Source organism: Triturus cristatus, chromosome 7, assembly GCF_964204655.1.
Source record: "Triturus cristatus chromosome 7, aTriCri1.1, whole genome shotgun sequence".
Lineage (NCBI taxonomy): Eukaryota > Metazoa > Chordata > Amphibia > Caudata > Salamandridae > Triturus > Triturus cristatus.
The window spans coordinates 880371581-880384859 of NC_140590.1; the positions used below are offsets into that span (position 1 = coordinate 880371581).

The 13279-nt window shown below is 46.3% G+C and overlaps 1 protein-coding gene across 1 annotated transcript in view; it reads right to left on the reverse strand.

The window, feature by feature from the left end:
- Positions 1-13279, reverse strand: part of LOC146810802 (uncharacterized) — a 78094-nt gene that overhangs the window by 63718 nt on the left and 1097 nt on the right. The gene's annotated exons all lie outside the window — the stretch shown is intronic.

Sequence of the window (13279 nt, forward strand, 5' to 3'; positions counted from 1 at the left end):
GCTGATTATTCTGGAACTGTTGGGGTTGCTGGTAGATACCCTGGGTTTGCCTATAATTATTCTGACCTGCACGTGGCGGATAAGCCTGCTGTAAAAGAACCTTCGTTTTCAATTCTTTCATTTTCTTGTCTGTTCTATCCTTCTCATCTTTATCCCTATTTTTGTAATACTGTGCAGTAGCCAGTATTTGCGCTGAAGAGGAAACGGCCCAAGAACTCTCCGAATCTTTTAATTTCTTACACAACTCTGGAAGCAAATTATGCACAAATTTATCAACAAATAACCGTTGGCCACCTTCTGTACTCATGTCCTGACCACTGTGGTCGATAAATGTTTCTTCAAACCTGGTGAAGAAATCGGACACTGTTTCATCTTTCTTCTGTTTGCATGCGGATAATTTATCCCAATTTACACGTATTGCGGGCATTAAAGTTTTCATATAATTAATTATTCTACCAGGGAGTTCTGCTACCACGGGCTCAGGCTTGGCACCACCAACCTGTCTTTTGTCTGCATTAATGATATTACCCCATGTGTCACCTAGTTCTGCAGCATGATCTGCATTACGAATCAATCCCCACAAAGGCTGTGGAACAACATTTCCGAACAACATATCTATGTCAGCCAGGTTCATGACACACGATTCTGCAGTCTGTGATAACTCCTTATAATATCCTGCAGGGTTCTTACGGGGGTCAGGCAATGTCTGCTTAAGCGCTAAAACTTCAGATCGTTTCCAGGGAACATATACCCAAACTCGCTGAAAATGTGGCAAAACAGGCGGATTAGCAGCAGCATCACCAGGTCTCCAGACTGGAGGAACCTCACGCATCGGGTATTGTCGCACTTTTACCTGTGTCCCTTCAGGGAATTCCTGTCCAAATAACGACTGCTGACAATCCCCATTCCTGAAAGACAGCAGTGTCGCAACTGCTTTCTCAACATCAGAACCCACAATCGTACCTTTTCCAAATTCAAATCTCACTTGACACAACTCTTGCGGACTGGAGTCTAAATCATTATCTTCCAATTCCTCACATAGGATTTCACACATTTTCTCAAAAACGTGCTGCTGTTGTGGCGCTTCCCACTGATGAAAAACACTAACAACAGATTCTACATTATATCTAGAAGGATAAACAATCCATCTACGTGCCATGCGGTCCAGTTCTTCTTTCTCTCTAGAACCAGGTATTTGACTACATAACTGCTTATGTTGTGGACCAGGGGTCGTAGTAGACGACCCAAAGATGGGTGATATAAGGCTAGTGACTGCACTAGCTATTCGTTGTCTTGCAGAAGGAGAAGTCGAGGCAAGAACCGGGGGAAAAACAGAGGAAAGAAAAACGGGTGGAGATACAGATACAGGAGTAGTAACAGGTAGGGCAGCAAGGGAGGCAGCTGATGTGCTAGGTAAAGTCGCAGGGGTCGCAGAAGTGGTAGGTAGCAAAATCAGTGGCCCTTGGGAAGGCTGTGCTACCAGGATAGGAGCCGGCTGAGGAGGAGCTGGCGGCTGCGGGAAAGCTTGCTGCGCATTAGCTGGAGGCTGCACTTTTATGGGCTGTGGAGGCGCTGTGGCATTTTGCGCATAAGGGGGTGGCGAACTTAGCAAATGTGACATTAGGGAATCTTTCTCTTTTGACTCATCTTGCTGAAGGGGTGGCAAAGCTGGATAACATTTATCAATGACTAGTTTGCGTTGCCTGTGCAACTGCTCATTCATTCGGTCCTCTTCATTATCCTTAAACTGCAAAGCTGCTTGCATTATCAACATACCTCTCTCTCTTTTATTTTTCTTTGCTAACTTAATTTCTTTTTGTTTGGCTTCCTTTCGCCATAGGCGGAAGGAATCAAACATCGCCGGCCGGGCTTTCTTCTTGAACAATTTAACTTCTAAATTATCTAGGATCTCTGTGTCGAAACTACCATTTTGGGGCCATTTTAAAACACCATCCTTTCTGGTGTATCAGACCCATACTTCATTATACGTAATGGGGCCCACGCCATGTTTCACATAAAGCTCATAAGTTGGAGTTCCAATTGGAGAAACCGGACATGAATCCTCCAATCGGGAGTCCCTTTTACAACCAAAACAAAACAAATTTCCAAATATACTAGAACCAGGCATCTTCGCTCACTAGTCTAGTTTCAAACTTCAAAGGATTATCGAATACGATAGTCTCGTGAATACACGAGTCCTCTGGCTTTGGCACTTGCAAGACCCAAATCAAAGCGATCCCGAAGGATACCAAAATCCCGAAGGATACCAAACGAACTGGGAGACGCTCCACTTATACTTAACTGAGGTATCGATGACTTCACCAGAAGACTCTCTCACTTGTTTCGCTCTACAAAATCGTCAAGGGTCCAAAACAGGGCGATTAATCAGGGCAGCAGTCCTTCATAGCCGTCGGGACGCGGAGAACCTCGCAGAAAAGACTTTCGGACCACGTTGACATGCAGGGGTCGATGAAGTGGTGGCCTTCCTCCAGAATTTCCACACGAAGCTCCTCACGAACCTCTGGCTTGGACCGGTACCACTGAAATCGCCCCACATTGGGCGCCAACTGAAGTACCGGGTTTTTCGAACCCAGCGGTGCAGGGGAACACACCCTAAGACTTCGGATTCTTCCTGTTTCAGACCCACAGAAACACAGAGTCTTCTAGGTGGAATCAAAGATCGTCTTTATTGGCTGCAGACCAATCACAGGTATCCGAGAAGTACAACACGATGTATGTTCTCAGGAGACTGCTCCCGAACCAAAAACCAGTCTTTACTTATATACACAAAATTACGCTTTGGGGGCAACACCGCCCCTGTTTTACAAGTAGTCATTCACATATTTTAGTTTCAAAGGAACAGCAGAGCCATAATGACAATCCCACATTTCAATTAATTAAGCATGCAGTCATTGTACCCCGCGAGGCTCAGAACCCTCATCAGATAACAGCGGACCCCAATAAAACGGGCACCTCCTGCTCGTAAAACAAGTCATAAAGTAGGAAACAGAGTCAGGTGTGAAAATAGCTTAGTCAGAGATCGTGTGCGAACAGGGGCTTTATGATGGGTCGAGCCCTGATGCTAATCACATTAGGCCGCGTGGAAGCAACTGGCCGGACAGGATTGACCTCGGGCAGCGGAGTCGGTTTGCACAGGTCAGAGAGAAGTCACAGAAGGTGTACGTGTCCTTTAGGCCCGAGCATGGCCTTAGTGCGCAGCCTATGTGAGGGCAACCACAAAATGGCTACTGTTCTAAAATGGAACCCAAAGGGTTCACTATGTGGTACCATATGGACGGTGAATTTATTAGTGAAACATGCCGAAAATGCTCATGCATAACGCGTTACTCATTTGCGGTTCGCTGATACCAAAATTGGCATGGTGGGACCATGCCACCTACACGGTTCCGAATTTTACAGTACCACACCGCCAGCACTGGTGGTTGGTAGTATGCCTAGAAAAAACATTACATATATTTAGATGCCTGTACACCTCCCCCTATTTTATTAGTTTTCACTAGGAAGATTGAAAAAAAAGTTAATACAACATACATCATCACTAATCCAAATCGGGTACTAGAGTAGAATCAGTAGACAGACACTAGTAGTGTTATATGGTCCCTAGGGTCATCTAGTCCTACTCTACTCTTTAGAAAGTTAGCCTGAGCCATGTAACCCTTTTAAATTGATCATGCCTACTACTCTTTTTGCGCATATTATACCTCGCAGCTTGTTGTGCAGTAGGCGCCTTTGAGGCCACATGACGGTTGCGTATAAGTGAAGAGGTCGAAAAACAAGCCACTTTGTTATGGAGTTCGGTTAGTCCGTATTGCTTAGCCATCACATGTACATGTTACACTTTTTGCCATGACTGCGAAATGCTTGCATTTTTGCAGTATACTATCTAACGCGCACCATTTTTCTCATAATATGCGTAAGATTCCCTTCTGCAAACCCGAGATTTGCAGCGCTTATGATGCATGATGTAACCAGTATTTCTACGTTCTACGGTGAGGGGTCTTCCAGAATTCACACAGATCTTTTGTCTTGTCATGCACTTGTAAATGTTTACTGTTTTAATCTTATGCTTTTTGCTGTTGAAGCTGGCTGAAGTAATAATTTCATAGAACGACGTACAGAGCTTGTTACTGATTTGAAAATAAACATTTTGAACTTACACATAGACTCTGTGGTATTTGGTGTGGTTGGGTGGACTTAAACAAGTGAGTGAGCAAAAGGGTGTTATTATTTTCTGGGTTGTCTGTCTCATCATCATTGTGTATCTTTGTGTGGGAGGTCGGGACCTAATGAGTCACTACAGCTAGTCGGTCAGGGGATTGTGGGTTCTTCTGACTGAGGTGTGAGCAAGGTCCAACCTCCCATCACCAACATCCTATTTTCTTGTGCATAGTTTTGTATGTGGCTCTGCAGAATCCCTACAACAGTAGTAGTATGTACTATCCTATCCAAAATACTAGTCAAATGTCTGGTTGGGCATTTTGTTGGTGGGAATTGTCAAAGCCTCAAGAGTAAGAAGACTAGAAGAGGACAAACCAAAGGACAGGACACAGTGGCTAGAGCTATTGGTCAATCTGAGTTTTATTCCAAAGAAAACCTTCAATAAAGAGTGGCCAACTGGGCAAGCTTAGCTACAGACAGACTAATAGTAGTAGTAGTATAGAGAGTCATAGCAGAGGCAGCTAGAGGAACTTAGAGGCAGGGATAACCAGAATTTGGAAACAGATAGTCAAGGTCAAAGAAGCTTTTGTAAAAAATAGAATTAGAAAGTGGAACCATAATTAATAGTTCAGAAAAAAAAGATGCAGTAAAAGTTAGGAAATATAATTGTTATTTTTAACCACTGGAGGACTTACTGGGGCCAGCAGCAGGAGCCTCGGTAGAGGAGCGGTCCTCTCCTGGTTGTTGTTGTCCCGCCGAATCGGACCCTGTCTTCTTGCCCCTGGGTGGTGCTGATGTTCATGCAAGATATAATAAAGAAAGAGACAAACATTAAGGAGTGCTGTGAAACAAATAAATCTTTTTTTTTAAAAAGTCAAAAAACATTTTAGGAAACAACAATTGCAATAAAATTGACCTATCTAATCAGATGAATCGACTACTAGGCTGCTTGCTGGATTCACGGTTCGTCTACTTATTTATGAACACTCCAGTGTTCCATAATCATTCTGATTCCAAATACTAACGAAGCCTAAGTACCACCTGACCTAGACCACCTATTCCAGACGGGCCAATTGTTCACTAAGTCTGCATTTTCATTTTTTTTAGCCATCAAAAATGCATAGATGAGATGGAGGACACATGCATAAATTTGTGCATACACCAAATTGTGGGTTGGTTGCATCTGATCTTGTTCTGCTGCTGACTGACCCTGCGAAGCCTACCACTCACTAAACAAACTACAAAAGGTTCTACGGAGGACTGGGGTAAGCAGCACGCAGTGACAGAGGAGGCGTCATGCAGACCGTAAAAAAATTCTGAACTAATACTAACTAAACCTAGTATCCATCCACCACTATTTCACATGGAAGGACAAGAGTCACTCTAGCAATAGCATTACCTAACTTCAGTTCTCTAAAATAAACTCTTACATTAATCAGCCCAAGCTAGTGCAAAGTTGCAAACAAGTAAGAGTAGCGCCGAGCACCTGGGTCCTACAATCACAGAAGATTTTGAAAAGTAATTTACCAGCAACGTTAGTAGCAGTAATCTTGTTATTCGTCAAAAATGTATACACAACAATACTTATACTAAGTTACTCACCAAGCCCAACGACCTCGACACCTAGCAGGTCCAACAGGTCCTGCTCCCGGTCCAGGATGTCAGACCACCGGTGGGCCAGCTGGCTATGGGTGCGCCGGACCCCTGAGCACCGAAACACTGCCCGGTGCACATTCGCCCACCGACGGTGCCGCTCCTGTGTACCGTACCCGGAGCCGGGCCTGCCGCCTCCTGCCAAGGTCAAGGGGAGGTGGTGCTGGATAAAAAAAACAAGGGCGGCCACGTCTGCCTCACCAAAAAGCTGCCGGGCCTGCACCCCTGCAGGGCGCATTCTGCTGCAAGGCAGGCGGCTCTTGGGCGCAGGCGCCTTGCCCTTTGAGCCGTTAGTGGCAGTGCCCTTGGGCCATGGTTCTGGGGTGGGTGGCGGAAAAGAAAAGTTAGAAGGGAAAAAAGAAAGTTAGGGGGAAGAAGTGGTAGCTTAAAGAATGAAGTAATATAAAGTAAAAAAAACACAGTAAAAGTAGAAATAAAATGCAAAATATAAACTTAGGGACAGAGAGAGATAGATGATAAATAAAAAAAAGTCAGAAAAACTGTGTAAAAAACTAAGGATTCCAAAGATTAAGGGAGGATAGAAAAGTAGGCCCAGAACCATAGCATAGAGTGAAAAACAAGATGGCCGCGCCCATTCGCGACCTCGTGGGTAAGTTCGCGCGATATTTCTCGCGAACACGCAATAATCGTCGCGAACAAGTAAAATGCGCTCCCAAACATGACATGCGCATCGCGAACACGCTATAAGCGACCCGGAACAGGAAATAAGGCATCGCGAGCGGGCGGGACAATTGAAAAACAAGATGGCCGCGTTCATTGGCGACCGCATGGGTAAGTTCACGAGATATTATCCCCCGAGCATGCAAACAGTGCCTCGAACAAGCACAACACGCTCCCGAACAAGAAAAACACATCGCGAATGGACGCCCCAATGCGCCCCAATGCGCCCCAACGCGTGGCTCGTGTAGTGCAAAAACATCTTTGCGTAGCTTCGCGAACTACAACCAGGGTTATTCGTGTGGTTGTATCGTACAATTGCTTATATAAAGATTATACTCATTTTATCAAAACTCGTGTGCAGTCTATTTGTGATGACATCATGGGGTTACTGTAAGTGTGGTTGCTCATACTGAACACTCGTGCCTTGGAGATAAGCCTGGCTGCTCATGCCAAGCTACTAAGGAGGTGAGCAGGGCTATCTCAGAAAGGGTCCTTGCTTAGCCTAACGTTGAAGCGAGGGGTCGGGGACTCCCGCCTCCATCTTTTGGTGGCAGCGGTAAGCGATAAGGACCCCACTTCCTACATTCACCATCACCGATGCCTAGCACACCATCACCATCAGTAACACAACTTATGAACGATTCCATAGTACTCCTGCCCACAAGACCAAGAACACCCTGAAACCAGTCCATTGTGTCTTGCACAATGCCCGCTCACTCGACAAACATGCCATGGAAACTCAGACACCATCACCACCCTCATCACGGAGGCTGGCTTCATCAATGAAACATGGCTCAACCGCTCCATGAACCCCAACATCACCATGCCACTCCCGGAGGCTGCAAGATGATACACCAAGATCGCCCCAACGAACAAGGCATTGCCAGCATCTTGAAGGAAACCATCAGATGCACCGTCACTATTGACGACTCCACACCTCTCATGAAGCACCTCAACTTCCTACTACAAACTGACACAAAGACCACGATAAAAGTCACCCTTGCCTAAAAGGTCTCCGGGACCCCGAGCAACTTTCTGCGATACAATCCCCAACTACATTGCCCCCTAGCAACTGGCTCTCACCACTACATCCTACTTGGTGACTTCAGCTTCTACATCGACGACCTCAACGACCAGTGGCATAACTAGAGCTTTTGCCACCCGGGGTGAACCCTCAGTTTGCAGCCCAGTGACGGCCGTGCAAGTAAGAGAGGGGTGTGTTGAAAGACGACAAGTGAGAGGTGTGTCAACAGACGACAATGAGGGAGAGAAAACATACCTTGTGCTCACAACTGCCCCCCAAAAAGTGCCACCCAGTGTGGACGGAACACCCAAGGTATGTCACTGGTAACAACACCAACTTTACCATCCTCCTGGAGAATTTGAACAACCTCGACCTCACCCTACTTGTCACTGAATCAACACACAAAGCCAGACACACAACGAACCCCATTTTCACCTCCAGCGACACAATCAAATTCAGCCACACCACAGAATTCATCGGGACTGACCACGCCATCGTACTCTTCACCATCACTGATGCCCAGCACACCATCACAATCAGCTGACGTCAGACCTCCTCCCTCTGCCGATGGAGCAAGGCCACTGAAACTCAGTGGTCACAGGGCCTCACCAATTCTCAACCTGAGACCTCAACAGACCTCGACCATGCGTCTAGAACTTCAACGACACGATCACCAACAATGCTGACAGAGCCACCCCACCGCAACATACAAAGTTCAACAAGCCCTCCAAACATGCCAGCTGGTACACCCCAGAACTCAGGACCACCAAACGCAACTACCACCAACTGGAGAAACAATGGCGTGCCACTAAGAGCCCCGCTGCCAGAGCAGCTTACAAAACACCCCTCAGCAAATATCACCGGTACATCAAGGAGTCCAATAAAGCATTGACTCCATAGCCAACCACACAAAGGAACTCTTCAAAATAGTAAATACATTCTCCAGCCTGACAGCTACAGAAAACACCATCCACGGCTCCCAAGAACTCTGTGTCATCCTCTCAGACTACTTCCACACCAAGATCACCAACATCAACAAAAATTTCAGTTTTCTACCTGCCACCCTCACCTCCAATGACCTCAACCAACTAGCGAATATTAGCCAAACCACTGCCACCTAGTCTCTGCTCACCGCCTTGTCCACCTCAGCCATCATGTCTTACATCCACTCCGGACGGAGCGCCCACCGAAACCTGCTCCCACCACCTCTACAAACTTGCTATACACCTAATCAGCACACAACTCACCAGCATCCTCAACACCTCCATCTCCACAGCAACCTTCCTGGATGGATGGAAACACTCAGATTTCAGACCCCGCCTAAAGAGAGCCTCCGCCAACTCCAGCAATCTCAAAACTTATCATCCGATCACCTTGCTCCCCTACCTGGCCAAAGTACTTGAGAAAGCCATCAACCAGCAGCTCACCGAATTCTTGGAACAAAACCACCTACTGGACGCCTCACAATCAGGATTCTCTGCCAACCACAGCACTGAGACTGCGCTGTTTGCCACCTCAGATTACATTAGAACACACATCGACCATACAGAAACTGTGGCCCTTATTCTCCTCAACCTCTCCACTGCGTTCAACACTGTATCCCACAACACCCAAATCAACAGACTCAACAACATAGATATACAGACAGAGGCCCTCAATTGAATTGCCTCCTTCGTTACACAACACACACAGAGCATCAAACTGTCCCCCTTCACCTCCACACCCAAAGACATAAAATGTGGTGTTCTACCAGGATCATCCCTCAACTCCACCCTGTTCAACATCTACATGACCCCCTCACAGAAGTCATCAGATCCCATGGACTGAACATAATGTCCTATGCAGACTGTGCTCAACTGATCCTCTAGTGCACCAAAGACCCCTCAAACGCTAAAACCAACTTCTGCAATGCCATGACCAACGTAGCTAAATGGATTAGAGACCCCTGCCTCCAACTCAATCCGACAAGACTGAAGTACTGATCTTTGGGAAGAAAACCTTCGAATAGGACCACAGCTGGTGCCCTGAAGAACTCGGACCTACACCCACACTGACCAACCACCTACGCAACCTTGGCATCATCCACGACAGCCAACTAATCATGAAATGACAAGTCAATGCAGCCACCTCCTCCTGCTTCAAAACACTGCACATGCTCATGAATCTTCGGATGGATCCCAACGAACACCAGAAAGACTGTCACTCAGACACTTGTCACCAGTCACATTGACTATTGCAATGCCCTCTACAACAGCATCTGTACCCAAAACCTCAGAAGACCATACAGAATGCTGCATCCAGACTCATCCTTGACCTTCACAAATTAACCCACATCACCCTCCCACCTGAGAGACCTCCACTGGCTCCCCATCTAGAAGAGATGCCACTTCAAGATCCTCAACCATGCCTACAAAGCCCTACATGACCTCAGACCTTCCTCCATTGTCTGAACTTCTACCACCCCTCCAGACACCTGTGCTCCTCTTCACTCGCCCTCACAAATACACCTTGCATCCATCACAGCCACAGCAGTGACCACTTGTTGTGTTTCCCTTTAAAGTTAATTGTATACCTCGTGTCTCTGCGCGAGAAATGTTTTACAGTTACCACATATTGTTTGCTTTTAAATTGTATGTTCCAGGCCTCAGTCGTTCACCTTACAACCAGCATTCTGATCTGCGGTTTGCCAGGGAGAAGGACTGAAGGTGGTGTGCTCTGTCAATGTCCTTTTCTTGGAATAAATCCTTAAATCCTAATTGGATTATGGTGTCCTTTGCTTAACAAATTTGGCGAAGAGTTTTCCTGGACATCGACATCAAGAACCCACGGATTTTATTCAAATACTTAATTTTTGGTGAAATTCCGGAATTTATGTTGATTGGCTCCACCTGTGGATTACAAACTGATTCTGCAAGTGTTTCTATTCTGCGCATGATTTTTCAACAAAAAGATGTGTTTGTTTTGTATTTAACTTACTTTTATTGAAGCATTCTTCAAAACACATTGCACGAGTCGACAGCGCGAGTCCTATAGAATGTTGGGGCTCAACTGTTCACTTGTTAGTATTACGGTGCGCTGACACGCATCGTTCGTCACCACGTTAGTCCTACGTGTTTTTCGTCATCGAAGGTCACGTACCAGGGCAATTGCGTGATGCCATCTTGGATTTACACAGGCATCGAAATACTCTTGTTTCTTCGCTCCGGAAAGCCACTCTCATCGTATTTATTCACAGCATATCACTACTGGTACTGTATTCTTCAATTTATTTAAAATACTGCATTTATTTCTTTCATATTTTCTGTATTTTCGTAATAGTTCGTCATGGCAACACAGCAAAATGTTACTATTCAGCCTCAAGCTTTCTGGCCTGCAGGGATTGCACCTTCCATGAATTGGTTAGAATGGAAGGCATATTTTTTAAACTTTATCAAGGCTGTTGATGAAGATAACAAAATGCCGGCAGATAGGAAAAAAACTCTTTTCTTATATTCTATTGGACCAGGAGGGTTAAAAACTTATGATCACATGCCAAAAGGAGTTGTAAGTGGAAACGCTAACGAGTTTCTTGTTATATTGAAAGACTTTGATAACCATTTCTCACCCAAAGTATGCATTGGAATAACAAGATATAATTTTTTTTATAGGAAGCAAGGGGCATATGTATGAAAGGAAAAATTAGTCGCAAACACTGCGAATCGCTAAAAACAGCGTTTGCGACTGATTTTTCGCACTTTCATATGTATGACACACTTCCACACAGAAAACTAGGAAATCGCTAAATTAGCGATTTCTTAGGCTGCGAAACATTGAAACTGCGAATTTGCTTGCGATTTCCTAATTTGCGATTTCTTAGCTGAGCGAAAATCGCTAACAAGAAATCGCAAACTAAGAAATCGCAAACATATGTATGAAAAAGTCGCTAATTGCGATTTCACGAAAATCGCAATTTAAGAAATCGCTATTAACACCAATTGCTTGCAGGTGGTAAACTAGTGCAAGGTACTTAAACCACCCCAAAATGCAACAGACCCACCCACAATGGCAGCAATGTTCGTGATAGCCAGGAGGCTGCGTATTCGAGCCCTTGCTCAGAGGAGAATGAGACAGGAACGTATATTCAGGCTACGCATCACTCTGTTCCAGAACACTGAAGAGGACATCTATGACAAGTACAGACTGCACCCACAGACCATAATGGACCTGATTGAGGAGCTGAAACCCCACTTGGAGCACCCTACACGCAGGACACAAACAATTCCCACACATGTGCAGGTCCTGTGCTCCCTGCACCTCCTGGCGTCAGGGAGTTTTCAACGGGTCATAGCAGAGGTTGGTGGGGTGTCACAGAGTGAACTTTCGCGCTTCTTCCATGCCTTCCTAGATGCAATGCTACTGAGGCTCTCACAGCACATTTACTTCCCCACCACCCAACAGGCATTACAGCAGACAATACTGGACTTCTACCAGATTGCACGTTTCCCCCACGTCATTGGCTGCATTGACGGGACCCATGTGGCCATCACACCCCCAGCAGCAACTGAATATGTCTACAGGAATCAGAAATGCAACCATTCCCTCCACATACAGATTGTGTGCAATGCTAAGTATCTCATCACAGACATCGTAGCCAAATACCCCGGCAGTACACATGACTCTTTCATCTTCCGACACAGTGGAATACACAGACGTCTGAGTGCTGGAGAGTGTGGGGAGGGGTACCTGCTTGGTAAATACATTGCACACATCAATACATCCACTACATCACTTGAGGGGGGGGGACATTGACTTACCTATTGTGTTTTTTTCCATGCAGGTGACAGTGCCTATGCAGTGTGTGACTTCATGCTGACCCCATACCTGGATCCTGCAAGTGAGAGGAGCTACAACAGGGCACACAGATCTACACGCTGTGTCATTGAGCGAACCTTTGGAATCCTGAAGAGCCGCTTCAGGTGCCTGCATAAAAGTGGAGGCGCACTGCAATACAGCCCTGAGACCTGCTGTAAAATCGTGGCAACCTGTGCAATGCTACATACCATGGCAATGAGGAAAGGCACCCCAATTGATGTGACCGATACAGACACATTGGATGACGAGCGCCCTGCTCCCCCTGCCAGACCAGCAGCAGGAGTTGGGGCAGCTGCTGGATGCCAGAGACGGACTGAGATCACACAAAACTACTTTTAGCTGAGTAATGATGAAATGAGACAACAAAGCTTGATGATGTGTTAAGTGTTTAATCACACTTCACATGCAAGAAATAGTAATTGTCCCCAGCACATGTTGTAGACACAGTGCAGAGAAGGCACAAGTAATAGTGCAAACAGCGTTTTCGGCTTAATGCACCCGTGTTGCAGTCAGTGTCCCCGCAGATGATCACCTCCGTCGGTGCCGTCCAGGGTGAGTGCCCCCCATGGTGCTCCCTTCGCCTGCAACCTGTCTGGCACTGCGGCGTCTTTCACCTGGCAAGGTTGGAGTGATGCTGCTGCGACTTGATGTGTCCTCACTCTCAGCAGAGGCCATTAGTGCGCTGCCACCAGCATTGGTTGTCTGCAGCTGCTCCACAGCAGTGGTTACCTGCGCAAGCCCTCGTGCAATGTCCTGGCAGCAATGTGCCATGTCTACCTGCATTGTTACGCTCCTGCGTGTGAGTGCGCTGGTGGTGGTGCAGAGGCGGTTCACTGCCTTCGTATAATTGTGTAGGCGTTCATTGGCATGTTGTCCAGCCCTGTCATTGGC